Consider the following 27,602-nt stretch of genomic DNA (forward strand, 5'->3'; position numbering starts at 1 on the left):
AATTATCCCTTTTCTCTTTGACTAGATAGTTTTCCCCTCAACCTTATACTGCAGCTTTGATTTTAATTCTTGAGAAGCCTATCAGTTGCCCTGATCCATGGTGTTTTTTGTGGCTTTTATGGAAACTACTATGCCAAGTGATGTATCTATATACTTTTTAACATTCTCTAATAAAGCCCAAGCTTAATTTGAATACTACCTACTTTTTCTTATTTTCCTCTCTACTTTCAGACACTAGTACAATGCCAAAAATATAACGAGTGCTTACTATCGCTGAAAAAGTGAATAAGTAAAATAGTGTTGTAATTACCATTATTTTTGTTGAATATATAGTATTTAATATGAACTTGATTATCCTCCAGTCCTCATTCTAATTTCTTGAATAGCATGAGATCTGAGAAATTTCACTGCTTAGAAAATAAGTTATGTTGTTATCACACCCCCTGTCCCCTCTAAGTCATTCTTAATTCTGCTGGGTAATTATGTTATCACAAAGAAATGTATTTAATCAAATATCTTCTGCACATGGGACATATCTAGTCAATATGTGGTAAACAAGTTTATTTCAATATAAAGTAGGGACACTGTGTTTCAGAGAAATGCATTCATCTCAAATGGCAGAGTTAGTCTTCTTTTGTGAGAAGAATCTTTCAAATAAAGCTACTTGAGTGTTTGAAGGTGTCAACACTTTGATATTTCAAAGCCTCAATTATTCAGGTACCACAGAGCTGAGCATTGTATGTCTGCCAATGTCACATTTAAAAAGCTTAGATGGCTAAGATGCCATGTTCTGTTCAAGTCTCTGATATTTGGGATTAAGAGAAGACCCCTTTTTATATCAGCAACTCCTAAGGCTTTCCCAGTCTTCATGCTGTTGCTCTGAAACTCAGCATTCATTAAATGCTTGCTTGCAATTTGAATACATTGTTAACAGAGTGGACAGCTTCAGAGGATGAAAGTTCAATTTATACTGTAGGGCAGGAGGAAACTTTTGATATCTCTGATTGAGGTTCGTTATTGAATCAAGGGCTTGGTTTGGACCCAGAGTTGTATTAGACAAATTATCTGAGAGGACTGAATAAAATGCTTTTGTCTTATGAAGCATCTGTCCAAGCTACAACCTTGTTTCAGCATATGGCATTCAAAGAATATGTTGCACTCCTTCCAGATGGGTCTGAGAAACTTTTTTCAAGAAATCAAGTGCAGACCCTGTTATTTTCTACTGACATTATAAAACACCACTTTATTCCATGCACTGTGATGTAAAGCTTCAGGTCCACTGGCTCTGGAGTCACAACCATAAACCCCAGGGCTATACCACCTTTTGTTTGTCAGACAATTACTTGCATGTAAATCCCTAGTGCAGTTTGCTTCAAATAGTAGACTTTCCCAGCTTCAAAAAATCTGTCATTTGCATTGGTCTGAAATTATCTGGAAATTATGTTTGGATTAAATAACCTTTATGAGTAAAAATAAATTTTAAATATTTGGAAGAAATAATGAATAAAGCACATAAGAGGTGTTATCAGTAATACTGACAAATGAAGTTTTAAATTCCACCTTTTGTGTCCAGTTTCTTATAGTTACTCAATAAGTAATTATTTAATCAAGAAGTGAAAAGAAATACTCATCCTGCATATCACGCTCAGATGATTCCTTCTAAAGCAACATTTTCAAAAATGCCTTGGTCACATTACCATTCCCTTTTTGACACCACATTGTCTTTTTTTCTACTTTCAGGATTTTTTTTTTTTTTTAACCTTCAGGATTCTACTCATATAATGCCCAGCCCCACATCAGCTTCTGCTTATAGTGGATCTAAAATATCCTTCAAGGATCTGCTAGACTGATTCTTCTATGAATAATTGTCTTACTGTTTCAACCTAGAATGATCTCTCCTGCCTCACATTTGTATTACTTACTATCTGCCCCATTTATTTGGCATTAAGGCATCCATTGCCTTGTGACATCTGTTCTATTTTTGGCTGATATTGCAATTGACCTTTTTATGTATGTATCTTGTCTCCTTAACTGGATGGAATGCTCCTTGAGGACAGGGTCATGAATTGAATCATAGATTTTTACACCTACAAGAAACTTTAGAGATCAAATAGTCATACACCTCATTCTGTAATTGAGAAGAGAAGAGTCTGGTAGAAGTTAAATAACTGATTTAAGGTCAAACAATAATTTAGTTAGAAGGCCTGAAATAGAGTTCTGGGCTTGAAATACACTGCCCTTTATAGTGTGCTCCATCCATTGTAACTTTCATAACATATTAGAGTTGAAACATAAGTGTATTAGTAATCCAACTTCCTCAATTTCTAGAGCGAGAAACTGAAGCTCAGAGAAGCTGTGAAATTGTTGCCAATGTCATTTATTGAGTTAATTCTAGCAGTCCTGCGGTGACAATTCAGATTTCCTATTTGTACAATGCTTTGCCCACTGAAAAGGAGTTTTCCTTTCATCTTTCTGTATTCTGCAAAGTTCTATGTACCGAGTAAATAACTATTAAGCATCTATTAAACTTTATACATGAAAGTTTAAATATCTCCAATACAGAATCCTAGAATCTGGCATTTCAGTGGAAATTGAGAAAATCTTAAGTTTCAGAGTTTAACTCTAGGCTTTTTCATTAGGCTTTCTCTGTATAACACTCTATTTTATCTTAGGAGACCCAAATGGTGGATGAAAATGGATAGATTTGGGAATAACTGTATTTGTAGGGTAGAAAAAAAAAAAAAAGTCTTCTGCCTTGTCAGGTTTTCTGGAGTCAAATCCCCACCTTATCTGTGCATGGCAGATCTATATTCCACAGGACTCTCAATCTGTGTAGGTTTGAGTGGGATTTCAATTTCTCCTTACCCCATTTTCTCCTTAAGTGTAATGAATTCTTACTTTTTGTATCTCACATGCAAAAATTCTTTTTTTTTTTTCTTACACAAGAAATATTATAATCCTTTGTATAATGAAGTCCGCGGGAGGCTTTCAGTTGTCTGTAGCATGTCAATACACTTGGTAGCCAGAAACACCTAAACTTTGTGTTTTTTTAATCTTCTTATTAATTATTTTTATTAACATATAATGTATTATTTGCCCCAGGTGTGCAGGTCTGTGAATCGTCAGGCTTATACTTCACAGCACCCACCATAACACATACCTTCCCCAATGTCCATAACCCAACCACCCTCTCCACAGCCCCTCTCCCCCAGCAAGCCTCAGTTTGTTTTGTGAGATTAAGAGTCTCTTATGGTTTCCCTCCCTCCCAATCCCATCTTATTTTATTTTTTCCTTCCCTACCCCCCAAACCCTCCACTCTGCCTCTCAAATTCCTCATATCAGGGAGATCATATGATAATTGTCTTTCTCTGATTGACTTATTTCGCTCAGCATAATACCCTCTAGTTCCATCCACGTTGTCGCAAATGGCAAGATTTTATTTCTTTTGATGGCTGCATAGTATTTCATTGTATATATATATACCACTTCTTTATCTGTTCATCTGTTGATGGACATCTAGGTTCTTTCCATAGTTTGGCTATTGTGGACATTGCTACTGTAAACATTTAGGTGCATGTGCCCCTTCGGATCACTACATTTGTGTCTTTAGGGTAAATACCCAGTAGTGCAATTGCTGGGTTTAGGGTAGCTCCATTTTCACTTTTTGAGGAACCTCCATGCTGTTTTCCAGAGTGACTGAACCAGCTTGCATTCCTACCAACAGTGTAGGAGGATTCCCCTTTCTCTGCATCCTCTCCAATGTCTGTTGTTTTCTGATTTGTTTATTTTAGCCATTCTGACTGGTGTAAGGCAGTGTCTCACTGTGGTTTTGATTTGTATTTCCCTGATGCCAAAAGATGTGGAGCACTTTTTCATGTGTCTGTTGACCATCTGGATGTTTTCTTTGCAGAAAGGTCTGTTCATGTCCTCTGCTCATTTCTTGATTGTATTATTTGTTCTTTGGGTGTTGAGTTTGAGAAGTTCTTGATAGATTTTGGATATTAGCCCTTTATCTGATACATCATTTGCAAATATCTTCTTCTATTCTGTCAGTTGTCTTTTGGTTTTGTTGACTGTCTCTTTTGCTGTGCAAAAGCTTTTGATCTCAATGACGTCCCAATAGTTCATTTTTGCCCTTGTTTCCCTTGCCTTTGGCGATGTTTCTAGGAAGAAGTTGCTGTGGCTGAGGTCGAAGAGGTTGCTGCCTATGTTCTCCTCAAGGACTTTGGTTAGAATTTTTGCATCTGTGTTCATCAAGGATATTGGTCTACAGTTCCCCTTTTTTATGGGGTTTTTGTCTGGTTCTGGGATCAAGGTAATGCTGACCTCATAAAATGAGTTTGGAAGTTTTCCTTCCATTTCTATTTTTGGAAAAGTTTCAGGAGAATAGGTATTAATTCTCCTTTAAATGTTTGGTGGAATTCCCCCCTGGGAAGTTATTTGGCCCTGGACTCTTGCTTTCTGGGAGATTTTTGATGACTGCTTCAATCTCCTTACTGGTTATAGGTCTGTTCAGGTTTTCTGTTTCTTCCTGGTTCCATTTTGGTAGTTTATATTTCTCTAGGAATGCATCCATTTCTTCCAGATTGTCAGATTTGCTGGCATATAGTTGCTTATAATATGTTCTTATAATTGTTTATATTTCTTTGGTGTTGGTAGTGATCTCTCCTCTTTCATTCATGATTTTATTTATTTGGGTCTTTTCTCTTTTCTTTTCTTTTTTTTATTATTTTTTTCCTTTTCTCTTTTCTTTTTGATAAATCTGGCCAGGGGTTTATCAATCTTACTAATTCTTTCAAAGAACCAGCTCCTAGTTTCATTGATTTGTTCTACTGTTCTTTTGTTTTCTGTTTCATTGATTTCTGCTCTGATCTTTATTATTTCTCTTCTCCTGCTGGGTTTAAGCTTTCTTTGCTATTCTTTCTCCAGCTTCCTTAGGTGTAGGGTTAGGTTGTATACTTGAGACCTTTCTTGTTTCTTGAGAAAGGCTTGTATCACTGTATACTTTCTTCTCAGGACCACCTTTGCTTCATCCCATATATTTTGAACAGTTGTGTTTTCATTATCATTTGTTTCCATGAATTTTTTCAATTCTTCAATTTCCTGGTTGACCCATTCATCTTTAGTAGGATGCTCGTTAGCCTCCATGTATTTGAGTTCTTTCCAACTTTCCTCTTGTGATTGAGTTCTAGCTTCAGAGCATTGTGGTCTAAAAATATGCAGGGAATGATCCCAATCTTTTGGTACCACTTGAGACCTGATTTGTGACCCAGGATGTGATCTATTCTGGGGAATGTTCCATGTGCACTAGAGAAGAATGTGTATTCTGTTGCTTTGGGATGGAATGTTCTGAATATATCTGTGATTTCCATCTGGCCCAGTGTGTCATTTAAGACCTTTATTTGCTTGTTGATCTTTTGCTTGGATGATCTGTCCATTTCAGTGAGGGGATGTGTTTATGTCCCCTACTATTATTGTATTATGTTGATGTGTTTCTTTGATTCTGTTATTAATTGGTTTATATAGTTGGCTGCTCCCATGTTAGGGGCATAGATATTTAAAATTGTTAGATCTTCTTGTTGGACAGACCCTTCGAGTATGATATAGTGTCCTTCCTCATTTCTTATTATAGTCTTTGGCTTAAAATCTAATTGATCTGATATAAGGATTGCCACCCCAACTTTCTTTCAATGTCCATTAACATGGTAAATTGTTTTTCACCCCCTCACTTTAAATCTGGAGGTGTCTTTGGGTCTAAAATCAGTTTCTTGCAAACAGGATATTGATGGGTCTTTTTTTTTTTTTTTTTTTTAAATCCATTCTGATACCGTATGTCTTTGGATTAGGGCATTTAGCCCATTTACATTCAAAGTAACTATTGAAAGATATGAATTTAGTGCCATTGTATTGTCTGTAAGGTGACTGTCACTCTATATTGTCTCTGTTCCTTTCTGGTCTACTCCTTTTAGACTCTCTCTTTGCTTAGAGGACCCCTTTCAATATTTCCTGTAGGGCTAGTTTGGTGTTTGCAAATTCTTTTAATTTTTGTTTGTCCTGGAAGCTTTTCTATCTCTCCTTCTATTTTCAATGATAGCCTAGCTGGATATAGTAGTCTTGGCTGCATATTTTTCTCATTTAGTGCTCTTAATATATCATGCCAGTTTTTTCTGGCCTGCCAGTTCCCTGTGCATAAGTCTGCTGGAAATCTAATATTTCTACCATTGTATGTTACAGACTTCTTGTCCTGAGCTGCTTTCAGGATTTTCTCTTTGTCACTAAGATTTGCAAGTTTTACTATTAGATGATGCAGTGTGGACCTATTTTTATTGCTTTTGAGGGCTGTTCTCTGTGCCTCCTGGATTCTGATGCTTGTTCCCTTTGCCATATTAGGGAAATTCTCTACCATAATTTGCTCCATTATACCTTCTTCCCCCTCTCTCTTTCTTCTTCTGGAATTCCAATTATTCTAATATTGTTTTGTCTTACAGTATCACTTATTTCTCAAATTCTTCCCTCATGGTCCAGTAGTTTGCCTCTCTTTTGCTCAGTTTCTTTATTCTCCATCATTTTGTCTTCTATATCACTAATTCTCTCTTCTGCCTTATTTATCCTAACAGTAAGAGCTTCCATTCTTGATTTCACCTCATTAATAGCTTTTTAAATTTCAGCTTGTTTAGATTTTAGTCCTTTTATTTCTCCAGAAAGTGCTTTTATTTCTCTAGACGTGGTTTCTCTAATATCATCCATGCCTTTTGAGCCCAGCTAGCACCTTGAGAATCATCATTCTGAACTCTAGATCTGACATATTACCAATGTCCATATTGATTAGGCCCCTAGCCGTGAGTCCTTAGTACTTCCTCTTCTTCTTCTTTTTTTTTTTTTTTGGTGGTGAGTTTTCCCACCTTGTCATTTTATCCAGATAAGAATATATGAATGAGGGACGCCTGGGTGGCGCAGTTGGTTGGATGACTGCCTCCGGCTCAGGGCGTGATCCTGGAGTCCCGGGATCAAGTCCCACATCAGGCTCCCAGCTCCATGGGGAGTCTGCTTCGCTCTCTGACCTCCTCGCTCATTCTCTCTCTCACTGTCTCTCTCTCTCAAATAAATAAAATAAAATCTTTAAAAAAAAAAAAAAAGAATATATGAATGAAAGAATAAAATACTGAAAGGATGGCAAAGACCACAGAAAAATGTATGCTAACCAAATCAGAAGAGACCCCAAACTGGGGGAGAAAAAAGGGGATAAAAAGGAAAAAAAAATGTATATATAAGTATATATATGTAAAACTTATATATATATATATGTCTAATATATATATATTAGATTGGTGAAAGAACAGAGCTACCCACTTGATTTCGTGTTTATTTTGGTCTCTTAGAAGAAACTACCTCTCAAAATTTTAAAGAGAGAAAAACTTATATATATACATATACAAAAATAAAGGTAAACATGATGAAGAGATGAAATATGACTGTAAAGTTGAAAATTACAAAAAGAATTCTAAAAAAGAAATTGATAAGATAAGTTGATTATAAAAGAAAGAAAAAAAAAAAGGAAAAAAAGAAGGAGAGAATGTGCTCAGGCTGGAGACTAGAACAAAGCCCTATGCTAGATTTAGGGTAAGTTTTGATCTATTAGAAGAAATTGTACCCCAAAATTTTTTAGAGAAAAAAAAACCCTTATGTATACAAAAAATAAGGTTAAATACAATGAAGGATAAAATATGACCAGAACAATGAAGGTTTTAAAAGATTATTTTTAAAGAGAGGTACTGTTATGATAAATTAGTTAAAAAATGTTAAAAGTGGTAAGAGGAAAAGTTTAAAAAATTAGAATAAGAAAAAAAAATTTAAAAATTTAATTTACCTTTGCAAGACCAAAGAATCATGGGGAGAAATCCAGGAATTCCATGCATTGCTTTCCCTTAGCTCTGGAGTTCCACTGTTCTTGATCTGTAAGCTTGGTCTTGGCTGAATGTTCTTGCTTATCTTCTGGGGGAGGAGTTTGTGGCAGTGATTCTCAAATGTCTTTGCTTGAGGCAGAATTGCACTGCCCTTGCCAGGGGCCAGGCTAAGAAATCTGTTTGGGTTCACTCTCGGGAGTTTTTGTTCCCTGACCGCTTTCTGTAGAGCTCTGGAGGACAGGAATGAAAATGGCAGACTCCCAATCTGCAGCCCAGAGGAGCCGAGAGCTTGGGTCCCCACTCCTCAGTGCATCCTCAGAGAAAAGCAATCAATCCCTCCCATCTCCCTGTTCTCTGGCCGCACTCTGAGCTCATCCAGCCTGTGACCAAGCATTTCTATCTCTGGTGCATGGCCCCATTTGGAATCTCCAGACCCAGAAGATTCCTGCCATGCTGCTCCTCCAGAGGATGGAGGTGAATCTCCCTGGATCTGCCACTTGTGGGGTCCCTGCTCAAAGAGCAGTGGTATGACTGTGTTGTGGATCACAGTTTAAGGTAACCCCATGCTGAGAGCTCAATCCTTGGCTCTGTCTCTATAGCTGGCTTCCCTGCTCTGATACCTGGGAGCTCTGCCATACTCAGACACTCCCAATCTTTCTGTGACCCCATGGGACCTGAGACTACACTGTCCCCGTGAGGGCTCCACCCCCACTTAGCCTCTGGAGTGATGTCCCTGACTGGAGCAGACTTCTAGAAGTTCTGATTTTGTTCTCCACTGCTCCACCACTTGCCAGGAGCCAGCCCCTACCCCTGTGGTCTATCTTCCCATCATTTCAGTTTCACTTGTCCGCATGTCCTACCTTTCAGAAGGTGGTCGATTTTCTGTTCCTAGTATTGCTGCTCTTATTCTCTTAGATCTCCTGTTGAGTTTGTAGATGTTCAGAATGGTTTCATAACTATCTAGCTGAACTCAAGCAACCTGTCATTTCAGTCCACTACTCCTTTGCTATCTTTCCAGAACCTCACACCTAAGCTTTTTAAGGGCTTTCTATATTAACACCATAAAATTAGAATTCAATCTCTGTAACTCCTAAAAGTCTAGAGTTCTCATTTTAACTTGGTTCATAAATTTTGCTTTACTTGATCTTTTTTGTTTAATAACACTCAATACTAGATTTAGCAATTTGCTGTGATCATGAAAAGAAACTGTATCTTATGGGAGGAAGCACTACCACTGATCCACTGAGTGGTTATAACCAAGTCATGCATCTCCTTGGAATTGTTCCTTCATCTGGCAAAACCAAATGAACAAATCAAAAACAAATGTATTTGATTAAATGATTTCTGCCACTTATCTCTTGATAAGTGGACCAAGATATTTGAAGATATGAGTCTGTCCTCCCAATTACTGAAATTTTTGAAAATTCTAGAGAAGCTCTATCATAAATCTAAGTTTTCAGAAATTAAAGTTATCATTTAGAATGCCAAAAGGTTTTAGGAGTTCTTGGAACATGCCAACTAACATTCGTAGAAGGCTTACAATGTGTTAGGAATCTCATCAGTATTAAATTGCTTATTCTGCACAAGAATTCTATGAGGTAAGCACTGTTGTTATGCTCATTTTATAGGTGACAAATCTGAAGCACTGGGTTTAAAGTAACATGTCCCAGAATGCACAGCAAGTTTGTTACAAACTGGGCTTTGCAGGCAGATTCAGGTTCCTGAGCCTGTGCTCTCAACCATTGCTTCTGTCTCTCAGGGACAGTCTCCAGAGAGCTCATGTGTTTATGCAAGAAAACGGAGATCAGAGAGACCTACAAACTTTCACTCCCACAGGAAAAAGAACAACTGCAATCTAAGAACGTGTTCTGACTGATAAATATAGAGGTAGAAGGTGGGTAGGAAGGTAGAAGGTTGTGATGCAAAGTATTTGGTTTAAAATCAATGTGATTGATTTTTTAAAAATTCTACTAGGAACATCAGGACACTAGACCAGTGCCTGATGTTTATATTTAATGATCATATTTTCTCTTCTCCTTATTCTTTCTCATTTGATGTTTTGTTTCCTGCTCAGTACATCCTAAAACTCTTTTCACCTATCTCTCAGTGTCCTCTGTCTTCCTTTAAATCATTCACGAAGTGAAATTGAGAACTCCATTGTACACCAATCACTGGACTCATTGCTAGCCAAGATGAATGCAAAATAAATAGGAAATAAAGGCTTACAAAATTCACAAATTTTATGATTTATTTGTAGGGAGAATACCTACACAAGAGGGCAACTGTATTATGGTATGAAAATGTGAGTGCGATGTTATTTGTAAACTCCATGATTGTTAGTGACCAAATGATTTCTAATCCTGTCCCTGATATTAAGATATACTTCATTGGCTGAGGATTTATTACTCTGTAAAATGGGAGAATTGGACTGGTTTGTCTCTAAGACCTCTTCCTGGCATACATACATATGCCTTCCAGTTTGGGTTAGATCTTAGAGGCCTCCATTTTATTTCTTACCTTCAGTTACAGCACTTACATAGCTTGTGGTAAGTAAGCTTACCACTACTTACCATAAGATATATAAGTAATGTTTAAATATTCTTTGTGAAGTGTTTGGTATTCATCAAATAAATCTAGAGTAAATGGTCTACAACTTTATGGCTGAAATTAAGCTTTCCTAATTACTTACTTAGGGGAACATGGTCAGATTTCTGCTTGACTCTTTCAAATGTTCTTTCTCCAGCCCATAGAACATATAATCCTTGGGATAAAGTAATGGAAGTAGAAAGCTGATCTTCCTTAAAGTAAATGACAGCACTGATGGTTGCTCCATCTAAGTTCTCTGCAGTGTCTTGCTTGTTTTCTTGCCCCCCCATTAAGTTCATATTTTACTCATCTCATTTTGTCTAAATGTCTTACTCCTTGATTTCATTACCTTGATTTCTGTTTCTTTCCTCTCTCAAGGCATATTTAACCAGGTGCCTTTAAACATTCTTAAGCCTTAGTTATTGCTTTGATACTGCTCAAAGAAGAGTTTGAGTAGAAATCTGATCTTTCATATTTTAATTGTCCTTACTCAAAGTATGTGCTGCTTTCCCCCATATATTTATTTTGTTTATATGTGTATTATTTTAATAATAATAGATCTTGGATTCTGGAGTTTTATTTAACACCATAGATTTTAATTTCGAGGTCTGACTGTGTCAAGTGCTTACCTTCTATTGCTTTGAATTGAGGCATATGAACATGACACATATTCACTATAACCATATCTTATGCTTCAAGGATTAAAGACCTTATGAAGGTGATTTTCCACAGTTGGGTTTATTTGGAATGAAAATAAAGAAACATTTGAAATTAAACTCCCAGTTCAAAACTATAAAATAAATCCCTGGAAATCATAATTATTAAGTATATTTCAGCACATTTAATCAGCTCAGACAGTGAAATCAACATAGCCACTGAAAGATTCCTCAAACAATCTTTGACTTAGTGATACAAAATCATGACTTGCCATTTCCAAAGATAATTTAATACTAAAGTTTGAATTTCTAGTTGTGAAAATATGAACATAAGAGGAATTATTGTCAACTATCTTATATTCCAATTTACTGAATGCATGTTTCTGTGTACTATGAAGCTTAATTTGTCTGGACTAGGTACCCTCTACAATATGACTCCAAAAAATTACATTAAATAGTGAATAGAGATATTTGTGATTTATTGCATTCCCTCTAGAAAAAAAAAAACTTAGTTAATTAAAAAAGCTTCAGGTCACTATACATTTTAATTAATTTTTAGCTGTAATTTTAGATGTTAAAAAGGCTAGAAGAAGGTAGAGAATAAATATAGCTAGCAAGCAAGCTAAAGCTACTTTAATTCCCCTGGTTTATTAAAACCTATTCAAGTCTTCGATGGTCTATGAAATCATGGTATTCTATCAATTATGATCTCAAAAGATTTCTGAAACATTTTTAAAGCAAGAAGTAAGTAAATTATGGGGTTGTCTTTTAAAATGTGTTTTATTATGTCATTACTTCAAATAATGTCAGTAACTCAGTACCAGTTTGAATGGTTATGGAACATTTGTAATTCAAGGGGGTGTGATTATCATTGTATATTCTGGTATAAAAAAAGACTTTAGCCAGATTACTTTTTATCGGCTCATGAATTTAGATGCAGTTCTTTTAGTTCCATAATGCAGCTGTCTAGGGGTGGATATATGCAACTCTCCAGATTGGCTGCCATTGAAAACTTGTAGTTTGCAACTTGATAGTTCAGGGTAGAGAGGGATTGCTGGCTCTCCTGGGGAAAACATTTTGAAACAAATAGCTCCAACAATGACAAAAAATTAGATTTGGGTTAGCTGTTTCCCAGGTGATATTTTTGCTCTCTATCTATAAGTATAATGAAGAGGGGGAAAAAAACAGCCCTCTTTGGGTTCGTTTCTAATGCCAGTCTGTAGATGATAAATGTTAATTTCTCCAATCATCCAACAAATAAGGCCTCACTTCCACTAAGAATCATTCACTTAACTGCCAAATTCATTTTTTCCATCTAATGTGTTTTTATTAACAACATTTGCCATCAGCAATTTTCAGCCCATCGGCTGATGAAGAATGATGCATTCTCCTTTCATTAATGCTCACTTAAGAAAATAATTCCTAATCTTCAAAGGCTGAGTAGGCATACTGTATACTCTTTTAAAAAAAGATATACATGAGTAAAAAAAGACAAAGTCATTTATGCAGACTTGGTCAAAACCTCTGAATGATTATAAGGTACTAGCAAGATGGGGGAAGAGTCAGGTTCATATTTCATACAGACACACCTGTTCATAATAGAAAGTTTTCATGCAGGATTCCCATAATGAGTAATATAAAGTATATTAATAAGGAATCAAAAGTATGGGAAATGTTGGGGCACCTGGGTAGTTCAGTCATTAAGTGTCCTGTGGCTCAGGACATGATCCCGGTTTCCTGGGATCAAGCCCCACATCGGGGTCCCTGCTCAGCAGAAGTCCTGCTTCTCCCTCTCCCACTCCCTTTGCTTGTGTTCCCTCTCTTGCTGTCTCTTTCTCTGTCAAATAAATAAATAAAATCTTTTTAAAAATATGGGAAATGTTGATACTGTAAACTTAGTGTTTGTTGGGTCAATCTTAAGAAGACTCTAAATAGGACTATACTTTAATTAAAATATGATACCCAATCTGTGGTTTTACAGCCCTAAAATCTCCATTCTGAGATTACTTTGGCTCCATTTCCACACTCTTTCTCCTCCTTGCAGAACTTGGTAAGCGTGTGTGCTCATACTAGATAAAGGATACCTCACTAAGTCCAGATTGATGGGAGAAAGAATCCAAGATGGACAAAGTCTGCTATTTATCTTGAAAGGCACAGGAATTTGCGGGATAACAGTGGTTGAGAAGTTAAAGGGCAAGCACTGAAGTCAAAGGAGAGAACCTGAATTTTGGAAAGGAAAAAGAAACCACACAACCCATTAAGGGAAAAGCAAATCCTCATGGGGAGGGGAGATGCTCTATCTCTACCCTCTTAGGTTCAGTGGGTGGTGCCTATGAATCAGACTGATGAAAGGCAGATTAATAGGAGAAAGAGGTTTATTACATCTGCATATGTAAGCTTCACAAAGAGAAAAGAGAAGAAAAGAAAAAATTAAAACGTGAAGAAGCCATTGGCCTAGAGAATTATGTACCATTTAAACAAAGTATGGAAAAGAAGACAGCTTTGGGGAAATGAGTAGGAAATGTATGGTAAATAGGGTTGCTCAGTAAAGTTCATCATGCAAACCCATATCATCTCCAATGATGAAAATTGTCTTCTGCTCATTCTCCTTTTGTTGGTACAGAAGAAGAATACAGCTTTATAAATGGAAATATGCCTTACAAAACGGAAATTTATGCCCAATTTCTAGGAAATTAGGAGGAGGCTAGAAAACTTTCCCATGTTTGCTGTTTCTCAATCACCTCCATATCAAATTAGTACTATGCGAAAGTGGTATGATTTGAGGTGGTACATTCTGATCCTCTTCATGCTGAAGTATAAAGTATTATATATAAATTATAAATTCAAAAGAATGATGCATATTTTGTAAGATTGCGTAGTTTTAGAAACAAGTTATTTTGATTATTGTAACTTTGTTGGCTCCTTGTTCTTCCTATTATCATTAAGTAGGGTTTCTGTTCAGTCTTATGAAGGTGTTATCTCATATAACCCTTGATAACAGGTCCTGTGAAGTTTGTGGTATTAATCCTCTTTTAAAGAAAAGAAAACCCAATTCACAGAGAAGTAACTCCTTGAAGGTTCACAGCCAGTCAGTGGTAGACATGTAACTTGAGTCTAAGTATTGTATTCTTTCTCCAAATGTGGAGCCTGGTAGGAAGGATAAGTAGAAGTATAGGAAGAGAAAACTTCTTGGGGAGCTGAAACTCTTGGCTAAAACAAAATATAGCCACATAAAATTCATTTAGTTAAAATAGAAATATAAATTACAAAAACATGTCATATTATCTTAAAAAATCCAATGTGTCAAAAAAAAACCTTTAGTTTACTACATTCTCAATGTGTACCAAATGTGTAACATGGTTTTCAAAAAGTATACTGTTATCCATTAGAATAGCCAAAATCAGGGTTGATGACAACAGCAAATGCTGGAAACAATGTAGAGCCATAGGAACTCTAATTCATTGCTGGTAGGAATGCAAAATGGTATGGATACTTTGGAAGACAGTATGGCAATTTCTTACAAACTAAATATACTCTTACCATATTATCCAGTAATTGTTCTCAAAGGGCTTGAAAACTTATGTCCACACAAAAATTTGGACATGTTTGTTTATATTAGCTTTATCTATAATTGCTAAAAGTTGGAAGGAAACAAGAGGTCCTTTAGTAGGTGAATGGATAAACTATGATACATCCAGACAATGGGATATTATTAAACACACAAAAAAGCAAGCTATGACTCCATGAAGACAGGAAGAAAAGTTAACACATATTACAAAGTGAAAGAAGCTGATCTGGAAGGCTTCATACTGTATAATTTCAACTACATGACATTCTGAAAGAGGCAAAACTATGGGGATGGTAAAAAGATCAGTGATTGTCAGGAGTTCTGTGTGGAGGGATGAAAAGAAAAAGCATGGAAGATTTTTAGGGCAGTGAAAATACTCTTTATGATACTATAATGGTAGATATGTGTAATTATATATTTGTTCAAACCTGTAGAATGTACAACACCGAGAGTGAACTGTAATGCAAACTATGGACTTTGGGTGATTATGATGTGTCAGTGTAGGCTCATCTTTGGTAAAAGAAGTACCATCTAGTGAAGGATGTTGATAATGGGTGAAGCTATGCATGTGTGAGGGCAAAGAGTATATGGGAAATCTCAGTACCTTCCTCTTAATTTTGTTGTGAGCTTAAAACTGCTCTAAAAAAATTAAGTGTAAAAATCCATGTATACTGTTCTCTGAATTTAACGACTGAATTATGCTTGCTTCTAAACTTTTTTTCTAAGAGGATAGATCAGGGAAGGATAGGGAAGTAGTTTAAGACCTCTCATGGTACCTGCCTCCAGGGCAAGGTAGTGATACAGAAATATAGAAGCTAACTATAGTGACACATCTGGGTAGGAGAGGGCTAGTACTATCAGAGAAAGACAAACATGAAACATGGTTTAAGAAAGAGCCAACATTTAGGTTTCTGGTAATGAAAAATGAAACTTCAGGCAGTAGCTTGGGCTCAAGAGACTGGGGATTATGCAGATATCTTCTTATAGAAACAGCATATCCCTTGTCTCTAAGCCACTAAAAAGAACATATGAAAAAGTTTCAGTATAGCATCATGGGTAAAATAAGGCAGGATGGCAGGTCTACTTATTACTCAGTGATAGTTGTAGTAGATTTCCAGTGTTTGAAGCCATCTAGAAAACTGGCTGAGTAAATCTGTATCAAGGCTTACAGACTTTTCTATAAACTATCAACCTGGTGAAAAACAACTTGACTATCTCAGGGAACATGGGCGTCACTGCCTATACAAGTTCATATATAAAATTGGCCATCATAATGCCGATGAAAACGTCAATGAAGTTTAAGTGAAACTTTAAAGAATCAATATATGTGTGTATGTGATTTCTGTCTTAAACTCGAAAATCTTTTAGTATAATCACTTATGATCGTAGATGTAAAAGAGAGACCATATTAAGTCTTTTTGGGCAAATGAGGAGAAGCATAAAAATCACTGGAAAACTGCCTTAAACATAATTATCTTAGGAACTGGAGCAGAGCCAGTCTTTACTTGGGGTGAAAAAATTGGAGGCCCAGGTAATTATGATAGCAAGGAAACAAGATGAAAAAAGAGAGTTCTGATTTTAGGCTGCAGTAGCAGAAGTGTGACCTGTAGAACAAGAAAGGCAACTGTCCTGTTTTGTTCACACCTATGAAATCATATTTTGGTTATATTAATTGTAAGCACTATGTTTGCTTTTATTCCCTACAATATTATCAACCATGTGTGATGGGGCTTGCATCATAGTTGTAGAAAATTATCTTCTGTTAGATATGTATATTATTTGTTCACTTATGTCTCAGAGATTGAAATCTGATACACCATGATGATTTGGACTTACCACCACATTTGCTTATATCCTGTGATGCCATTGCCTTTGTGTACCGCAACTCAAGCACAGTGCTCTCCAGTTGCCTCTTTGAGAATATATGATAAGCACTCCCCGAGCCAAGGGAAGAATAACATTATGGTGTGTTTTTCTCTATCTGTTTGTGTTTTTAAGGGAGACAGCAGAGAAAAGGTAAAGATTAATTGAATGATGTAATAGTAAATTTTTAGACTGTACGACATATTGCTGAAAAGAGCCCTTCAAAATGCCCCCTGAAATGACCCTACAGAGGTACCTAGCTCCTCTTATTTTATATAAAATGGAACTAATAGAAACTGAAGATGTATTATGAATAATGAGGCTGAATTTTAATAAAAACTATGTCTTTACTAATCTAAATGTTCATTCCATCAAAATGAAAAGAATGTTAATCTAAGTGCTATTCTCTTGACACTTAGAAGCCTTGATTCATTCTATTAAGATTCCTCTCCATTCTTTCTGTGCCCTAAGATGATAGAGCAGCTATGTTTGTTTTTTAAACAAATAGGTAATTTTTCTGGGTGCAATCTTTATAGGAAATGTTCCAATGTATTTATAAAACAGAAGGAAAGTTCCCAGTACTATAGAGTCTCCACATACTATACAATTGTACAATTTAGGCTTTTGACTAGTGAAATACTTTTCTTAGTTCAATAAAAATAGTTATTGATTAAAAACTGTATGGATACTATTTTTCTGGGTTCTGAACAGTATAATTCCATCTTCCAAAAATATCAACTCTATCTGAGGAAAATAGATATTATAATAGAATCAACTAAATTATCATATAAAACAGGGTAAGAATAAATGTTATACATTATTAGTTGTGCACAGAAACAACATAATATTTTCAGGGCCTAGGACAATCATGTAAATGAAGACCCATGTATCGTGTATCTAAGCAGTTAGAAGTTTTAAGCATTCATGGGAAACTGAAAGGCCATATTTGAGTTTGTTATTCTCACAGTCCCTGTTGCTCTGCTGGAATATTAGGCTCAGGGAGAGCCCACACCAGTCCATCTTCAATAGCAGCCTGCCTCTTTTTTTGTGCACCCCTGGCTCTGGACTGTGCTGCAAGTGACATCTCTTCTGCAGGCACATAGTTATTTCAGTCCACATGTCAAGGTCCCATCCACATTCTTCATAGCTACTCTTTGGTCAGTGCTCATGCTGGTGAAGGGATCTATCTTCTAGAAGAGGAATATGAAGAAGATAGCAGATTTCAAGCTGAATTGGATATTCAGCTGGGTCCCAAATATGAGTAGGATTTGAGATTTCCTGAGAAGAGGAAAATCCATTGTAAGTAGGACATAAAATATGATCAAAGCCATGTGGAAAGAAATTGTATTAGAGGCTGGAGTTGTAGGTGCTTTTTTTTTCTTTTTTTCATTGAAGGAACTTACAAAAGTGGGGAGTTCCTATTAGAAAAGAATAGTAAGTGAGACAAAAATTCTTCTTCGGTGATTCTGCCTGTAACTGTAGAATTACATTAAAAATTTACTAGAATTAAAGTCAAGATGTTTTTCAGTCTAATTCTAGACTAACTTTTCATCCTCATCCCATTGATTTTTCATACCCCAACTCTGAACAAAGAATGTGACATTTGACTTGACAATGAAATTTAACACTTTTAAATCTAGAAAACCATAGTTATATATGGTCAATAAACCTTTATGCTCCATATCTACCTGTCACATCAGTTTAGCTTATCATTCCTCACTCATCTAAATTTTGGCCTCCACATTTTAAATTATGATTGTTTTTTCAAATCAAACATACACAGTCCATGTACTGTGTAGATAACTATTCCAAAGTTTTATAGTTTATCCCAAATATTGACCAATCATGGAAATATTTCTACTTTCATGGAAAACTTAATGAATTCTACTCCATATTCTCATAGAAGTTTGTTTGTATCATATCACATACTTATATATAGGCTGTAACTATTGGATAGTAAAAACTTTATGTCAATGATAATGTTATATTTGCATTTACCAAGTTCCCTGATATATTATAAATATTCAGCTAATAGTTGGTTAATAAGTATAAAATACTTTTTAATTTAATGTTGGTATAATAAGTAATGGGCATGGACTCACAAGTCATTAAGTCTTTTGGAATATAAAAAGGTCATGGGGTACTTGCTTCTGAATCAAAGTTCTTAAAATGCCAAGAAAATGTTTCACTTCAGTTAAAAGATGCCAAAAGATTCCTCATCCTGAGAACTTGAACTCGATACAGTTTCAGTATGAATATGAACTTGGTTTGAAGGAATTCCAGTTGGAGTTTATGGTACTTACTCCAGTTTAAGTCCCATTTATCACTAGACTCCCCCTTATTTAAGGAAAACCACCAACAAGCTGAAATCCTTCTTGTCACTTTATTACAAACTTCACAGAGCTTCAGCCATGACAGCAAACATCAACAAGAGCCATGAAGTGATTGGCACTGCCCATCAATCATAACTTGGGTACAAAGGGAAGAAGAGGTTTTTTATTTTTTTATTTTTTTTAGTGGACATTCCAGAGAGAAAGCATGGTTATCTCAGGTAAGTTTGTCTGTAAATGCCATTTCTTAATACTGTGAAGACAAATGATTTCCACCCATTATTCACTTTTCTTCCTTTCAAATGTTAGTTTATTCCATCGAAGATAAAATATTAAGTGGCATAACCACGTTTTAGACCATAAGGTAATAATCCTGATAATCCTTTTGGAATGATTGTATTCAATGTAGCAGAATTATTTTGGGGTTAATTGGCCTTTTTTTTCGGAATTGCTTATGAAAATTCAGTATAGTTATAAAATACCATAATGTAGCAATTTGTATTTCCAACTATTGGTTCTCATTGAGTTTTCCCATACTGCAGGTTGGTTTTTTTGTTTGTTTGTTTGTTTGTTTTTTAATAATAAGGGCATTGCCTTTTATTGGTTAATATTACTTTTTTTTCCCCTTTTCCTTTGGCTGGATTGAGATTTTTTCAAAAAGTAGTTAAATTTCCTTATTATGAGTCTCTAAAATTTTTAAGAAACAAACTGAGAATATATTCTGATAACCAGTACAGATTTCGTCTTTAAATCACACACAGACACACACAAAAAAATCCCTAATTTAAAGATTCACTGAATAGGAATTTGGATTGATAAATCAGTGAGTGTCTGTGTGTGAAGAAAGACAGGTGTTTTTCAAATTTTATGCTTCAACTAGATTGCTGGCATCATGGAAATAAGATGTGTGAGACAGAAAAGAGAGGATAGATATTTTCTTTTCATTTGATCAGTTTTGAAACAGAGTTAATGAATGTTTAATTCCATTTCTGATGTCATACAACTGGTTAAACCAAAGGTAAAATTAGGGTCTGGATAAATTGCCCTCAACTCTGGCCAGATTCCCATTTCACATTAAAGAATAATTTTCTTTTCAATAACCATTTTTAAAGAAACTTATAATGAGCTTAATGAAGTAATAGCCACAACCCAGTTCCCTTTCACAAATACAAACCATACTTTATCTAAACCACCAAGTTTTCAAATGGCGGAGATCCCGTAGTAGGCAAGTTGAGAAAACAGAAGATGTAGAGTCAGTCTGTCTTTGATACTGGACAAAGCTCTCAAAACTCTTACCCATACTGGCTCAGTCATTTCCACTTCTGATTCATAGGAAAGAATATAAAATAAAACTCTCAATATTTTATACTTATCTGACCAAATCCACAGTATCCCTTGAGTTCCTGTCTGTGACTAAGAAAACTTTAGTAGAAATAAATTTTTTGTTACTAAAACTGCTTTTGACCTTTTAGACGCTTTCTTGTCTTCACTTCAGAATTGTGTGCGTGTGGCACATGAATGAAAATCAAAGGAATTGCAAGGTCATCAGGCGATGACAGAAAACAAAACAGTATCTGAGAGAAGAAAGATGCCAAAGCAAAAGCAGTTCTGCTCTCATTAGATAAACAGTCCCTGTTCTTCTCTTCCCCATTACCGTGACTGATAAGCATTGCATCATCTCAGAGAGGGGAGAGATAAGCAACCAGGGAACAGGGAAAAGCAAGTGTTTGGGGAAGATTTTAGTACCTGGGTGTGTGATTTCTGGCTTTCTCAGATGTGAACACAAGAAGGGGTGTGGAGAAAAGGCTAGAAATGTGAATCTTTTGGTTACCAACAATTCTTTATTTTACCAACAATTCTTTATTTGAAAATAGACCCTACAGGCCCTTTCAGTTGTCCTCTAAATTGATATTTAGAAGGTATCTGGAGTTCTGGTTTTAGCTTAAGAGGTATAGAGTTAGAAACAGTCTCATTTCCACCCTCACACACTCAGACAAAACTGCAAACTGCAAAGTAACAGCTTTTCTGAATCCATTGGAGAACTCAGGTGGCAAGGCAATTCACTAACCCTAAATCTAAGAAAGACAGGTGCCTCAGGAGAAACAGAGCTCAAGTATTTGGTTACTTGGAACCAAACAGGCCAATTCGGCTCACAACTTCTAATGAATTGCCATGAGAGAGACTGTATGACATCTTTGTGGATTACATACATGGGGTGGGGGGGGCTTGTTTCCTCTTGAAAACTTTTTATTCTACATATCCTACCAGGAAGTCATAGGGAAGATCAGGAAGAATACTAGGACTGTTCCCCTTGGGTTTTTTTTTTTTTCTTTTTTTTTTTAAAGATTTTTATTTATTTGTCAGAGACAGAGGGAGAGAGAGTGAGCGAGCACAGGCAGACAGAGAGGCAGGCAGAGGCAGAGGGAGAAGCAGGCTCCCTGCTGAGCAAGGATCCCGATGTGGGACTTGATCCCAGGACCCTGGGATCATGACCTGAGCCGAAGGCAGCTGCTTAACCAACTGAGCCACCCAGGTGTCCCCCCCCTTGGGGTTTCTGGGATTGGCTGGGGAAGGGGAACAGCAGCTGCTAAAGAAACACTGCCTGGACCATCATTCCTATCTCTCCTAAAAAACAAAAGTCTTAAGACACTGGCAGATACAAAAGTTGGATATACATCCTTTCTGATGAAGGCATAATACTCCATTGTATATATGAACCATAACTTCTTTATCCATTTGTCCGTTGAAGGGCATCTTGGTTCTTTCCAAAGTTTGGCGACTATGGCCATTGCTGCTGTGAACATTGTGGTGCAGATGGCCCTTCTTTTTACTACATCTGTATCTTTGGGGTAAATACCCAGTAGTGCAATTGCAGGGTCACAGGGAAGCTCTATTTTTAATTTCTTAAGGAGTCTCCAGACTGTTTTTCAAAGTGGCTGCACTAACTTGCATTCCCACCAACAGTGTAAGAGAGTTCCCCTTTCTCCACATCCTCTCCAACACGTGTTGTTTACTGTCTTGTTAATTTTGGCCATTCTAACTGGTGTCATCTCACTGGAATCTAAAATTTTGTTTATTCTTATGTAGAGTGTACCAATATCCATTTTTTTCCCCCACTGAGTTGTGGAAGTGAGTATTTTCTATTACCTCTCAGGTCAAATTACATGGGAATGTGTTTCCTTATATAGCATTGGAATGGGGAATTTCACTACATGTAAAATATATTACTTAATGACATGACATATCAAAAACTGATATCCAGCAGATATTTATTTAAAAGTCTACTAATTTGCAAACAAAATACAGTCAAATGGTTGGTTGATCCAAGAAAAGCAACTGATAAGACTAATGATTTGATTTAATAGACTGGATCAGCTGGGGAGCTAGTATCCTGTGTGTGGGGGGAAATAGCATCCATCTTTCTCATAGACAATCATGTCAGAGTGTGTGAGGAACTGGTAATTCCTAGAATTTTTGCAGAAATGTAAAAATTTTTACTATATATTGACTTATGACTACATGCATTTGATTGTATGAGGTTCATTTGGATTCATCAAATCCTATTAATTTTTACTTGAAAATACGTTGCAGCTCTGTTTGCTCGTCCATATTATACATCCTAGTTTACTGCAGTTTTATCCACTGTTGTTCTCCACCTAGGCAGTTTGCAATACCTATTATTTGACTTGTTTGTTTCAACCCCTACCTCCTTCCTTTACAATTCTTTTTCTTTAATGCATCCAGAATTATTTCTTAAAAATTGATTTCAGGTCATCTCACTCCCTTGCTTAAACTATTAAATTATTTCCCTGTTATGTGTAGGATAAAATCCAGATTGCCAACCACCACGCACAGATCCCGGATGATTTGGCCTTATATACTTCATCAGTATCATCCTGTGCTTCTGAGTGCTATTGTCACAACACTTAAGACATACTGATGGCCTTCCTTCCCAAAATATCTTAAGTACTTTCTACATTAGTAGCAGTTTTCCAGAGAAAGAGAACCAATTTTATACACACACACACACACACACACACACACACATACACACTCTCACATATTATCCACTCCCAGAGTATCCTTTCTTTTATTGTCATAAACTTTGTTTACCTTATAATTAGGCATTTCATTATTTAATGTCTACCTTCTATACTAGACATTAAAATCCATGAGAGCATATACTATCACCTTTCTTTTTTCCTCCTGATGACTGCAAATTGTGAATAGCTGGTATATAGTATGAATTCAATAAATATTTGTTGAATAAATTATATGCATATTAAATAGCTAGCAAGACCATTATGGAAGAGGGAATGTGCCTTTATCGCTCATTTGCTTTCATATTCAATCCCTGCCTTTTCTCTGTTTCATTCTTATCACGGAGTCTGCCTAGGATTGCATTCACCAAACCTGGCTGTACACTGAGTAGGTTTGGCCAATGGGAAGCACTAACCAGAAGTGAACAGCTAGGAGGGAATAAGCAGTCAGTGTGTCTGTCTCCTTTTGCACTTCTTCCATGGCTCCGTCTCCCAGTAGGCAGGATCTCTGTGGCTCTGGCTTCAACTGGGGATTCTCAGCTTCAGTAACACCAGCACCTCGGTTGTCCTCTCAGGCCGAGAGTAAGGAGCAGTTTTCTGCTGGATTGCCTCTCTGTCCTCTGATTTACATTTTAGCTCTTGCAACATGTTTCTCTGCATAACGGGTTTCCCATCTGAAATTCCTTTGATTTGAAACACATACAATGTAACACTCTGGCTGGAACAGAAATATTGGGTTCTTGGTCTTCAATTGTCAAGTCCTGTTGGAAAAAGATGAAAGAGCAACAAGTCCTCCAATAAAGATGTCAGTGCTGGGATGTTGTTTGCCGCTGACCTGTTGTTACAATGTTTCTAAAGCGGTGTCACCATGTAAGCCAAGTCTTCTGGTTTGAAATAGGGTTTGAAATCCTCCAGCCAAAGAGGGTGGGTCTTGATGCCAGTCTTTCTAAATTCTGTAGAATATTATAGGGAGTTGCATTAGTTTCCTAGGCCTGCCATAGCAACATAGCACAAAGTAGGTGGCTTAAAGTAACAAAAATTTGTATCTCACAGAACTGGAGACCAAAAGTCAGAACTGAAGGTGCTAATAGGGCCCTACTCTGTTTAAAGGCTCTGCATGAAGATCCTTGCTTGCTATTTCCAGTTTCTGGTGTCCCCAGGCCCTCCTTTGCTTGTGGCAGCCTAACTCCTATTTGTTCCCATCCCTATGCAGCCATTTTCCTTTTGTGTCTGTGTCTGTATCCAAATTTTCTTCTTATAAGCACACCGATCATATTGGATTAAGGCCTACCTTAATATCCTTATCTTAACTTTATTACTTCTGCAAAGACCCTATTTCCAAATACCGGGGTTAAGTTCGTTCTTTCTTTCTTTCTTTTTCTTTTTTTAAGATTTTATTTATTTATTTGACAGAAAGAGACACAGCAAGAGAGGGAACATAAGCAGTGGGAGTGGGAGAAGCAGCAGGCTTCCTGCCAAGTAGGGAGCCCGATGTGGAGCTCAATCCCAGGACCCTGGGATCATGACCTGAGCCAAAGGCAGGGGCTTTAACCCACTGAGCCACCCAGGTGCCCCTGGGGTTAAAATTTCAACTTCTTTTTGGGAGGATACAATTCCACCCATAATAGGAAGGATGTGGATGTTGTAAAATCTACCTTTTCTTCTGTTCCTGCCTTTTGATATTCACTGTTCCTCCAGCTTCCAAAACTATTGTCCAGTATATTGAGGAAGCCAGGTTTTCCCTATATATTTCTTCTTGGTCTTTGTCATTAATAGCACTCCCGTGAAAATTATAAGAACTGCTCTTTTGAATGGGAAATCAAAAATATGAGGATCCCCTGGACTATAAGAGTCAATATGTACAGGGCTTCTGCCCAGCTTGACCATACTATATCATGCTGCCCACTCCAAACCTGTTTACTGCCAGGCAACTACATTTATTGAACCTTTCATAGGGGCTAAAAAATAACCACCTCATTGTAGTGTCTTGCAGGTACAGCCCACACTGTAAACTTCTTAGTGATTCAGCAGTTCATACTGTAAAATATCAGAGTCAATGCTGAAAAAGACAATATTCTGCTGGCTTCCTGGGAATCCTGACCTCAAATTCCCTTCTAACACTTTCTGACCTAAAGGGAATTAATTTACCGTCTCTAAACATAGTCCCAAATACATTATTTTAAGATCTTTTATTTACTGTACTGGTTAGCAAGCTTTTATCTCTTATTTATGATCAGGTAAGTTTTAATTGGAAATGGGTTGGAAGTCATCCAAGCTAGGTGGGTACTGTGGTCCCTGTTGTAAATTGATCTTACAAACACCTGCGTGTTGTGTGAAGTTATGCAAAATCATCTTTGAGCTGTTGCTTTTTCTTTTTTTTCCTCCTTTCATTTTTAAACTTTTGAAGCACTGTGGAACTTGCCAATTAAATCAAGAAAACATAAATAAATCTCTCTGAATTTGAAATGGATAGAAGAAACTTTGGTGAAAGCATAGTTCTCTTGACTAAATTATAATTAATCATTTTCATGCATTATGAGGGTTTTATTGTTTTTTATCCACAATGTGCTTGACTGAAAGAGTGTTAACCTGGTCTTAGTAAATAAAAAAGAAGAAGTTGAAATCCCCTAACCTGTGAGGTAAGAGGACAGATAAAGCAATAGAAAAGTTGAAAAAAAAAAGTCATAAATATTTTTAAATGTCTATGGTCTGAAGTTCATAATTTTAGAACATGTTCAGGGTAAAATATTTTATTCTTTATTCCACAATACCACTAAGGACTGGATACTTCCAGGTCCTTCATGTGAGTCTGGAAGCGGGGACTAAATACTTTGGATTGAAAGGACTGGAGGAAGGACAAGTTAAATCATTGAGTCTAATTGATATTTGACTGTTCTTTATTATTCATGTGTTGGTGACCCTGTGTGGTTATTTTATTCTATCCAGAACAGTGTAACTTGAGAAAATCTGAATTTCAGTGTTGAAATACTTATTCTTTGCATATACATTTGACTCTCAATTACATGAGCTAATAGAGAGGAACGGTTGCATGATTGATTTGAAGAAAAAGAGATTATTCACAATTGTCTTCAGATTGTATTTGATCACTTTTGCTGCAGCAGAATTGCCTTACTCATTCTGTCTTGCTCCAGCTATTCAATAAGTTTGCACTGGTTCCTCATGAGATAGGGAGGCAGTCATGGTGATTCTGCTTGGTGGCCTACAGCGGGAAATTAAACATTTCTCACAAACAAGGTACTATAAACATACAATACTTTAAAGTTAACCTTTCCTCTAGTTAATTTCAAAATAGTAAAATAATGATCATGATGGACAGCTTACATGCTTAGTTTTGCTCTTCCATTAGCTGAATCTCATTTTGGCCCTGAGATGGTTATAATTCCTCATGGAAAGTCAAGCAGAATGACAGTTTAGAACATAACGGGCCTGTTGCAGAAGAACGGTTGCAACTATCAAGATATTTGATGGAAATTGCCTGTAGATATTCAGAGAAATAGCTTTGATTTCTTTGTGTCTATTTCTTGATCTGTAAAATGGGAATAAAATTCTCCCTGTTAGCTGCTCAGGGCTGTTATAAATCAAATGAATTATTGGCTTTGTCAAATATAACCCATACTATAAAAGTAAGGGGAGACAATTATAGAAGAAGATATTATATCACTGAGAGAACACAAGTCTGAACTAAAACCCTTAGATTCTATGCGCCATGCTGCTAAACACACAAGTATTTTACTAATGGATCCCCATGAACATACATCGGTTTGAATCATTGTGACTTTAGGATTTAAAATTTAAGGAACTCTTTCTCAGTGAGCTCTATGATCTCAGTGATTTTTTACTTATTAATCATCCTACCTTTGGTCATTTCAGCAGTGTCTTTAATTTAAATATTGTCCCACAATCACTTCTAATTTGAAAAGAAAGGAATATGATGTTTTGAATTTCAAATCAGGGAGATAACTTGGTAACACGATATGGTGTTTTTATTGTGGATAGAGGACTTTCTGAAAAACTTTAAATCCATTCATTATCTTATTTATAAATTAACATTCATTTTTTCTTTTTTCTTAAAAAAAATATTTTATTTATTCACTTGACAGACAGAGATCACAAGTAGGCAGAGAGGCAGGCAGAGAGAGAGAGAGGAGGAAGCAGGCTCTCTGCTGAGCAGAGAGCCTGATGCGGGGCTCCATCCCAGGACCCTGGGATCATGACCTGAGCCAAAGGCAGAGGCTTTAACCCACTGAGCCACCTAGGTGCCCCCATTTTTTCTTTTTTTTTTTTTTTTAAGAATTTATTTCTTTACTTGGGGCACCTGGGTGACTCTGCCTACTTGTGATCTCTGTCAAATAAATAAATAAAATCTTTGGGAAAAAAAAGATTAAAAATAAAAAAGAATTTATTTCTTTACTTGACAGAGAGACAGTGAGAGAGGGAACACAAGCAGGGGGAGGGGGAGAAGGTGAACCAGGCTTCCCACTGAGCAGAGAGCCTGATGTGGGGCTCAATGCCAGGACCCTGGGAACATGACCTGAGCCTAAGGCAGATGCTTAATGACTGAGCCACCCAGGTGCCCCAACATTCATTTTCCCATTCCATTAGTAAGAGTATGGAATATATTCTAAATTAAAAAA

Source organism: Neovison vison, chromosome 3, assembly GCF_020171115.1.
Source record: "Neovison vison isolate M4711 chromosome 3, ASM_NN_V1, whole genome shotgun sequence".
NCBI classification, from domain to species: Eukaryota; Metazoa; Chordata; class Mammalia; order Carnivora; family Mustelidae; genus Neogale; species Neogale vison.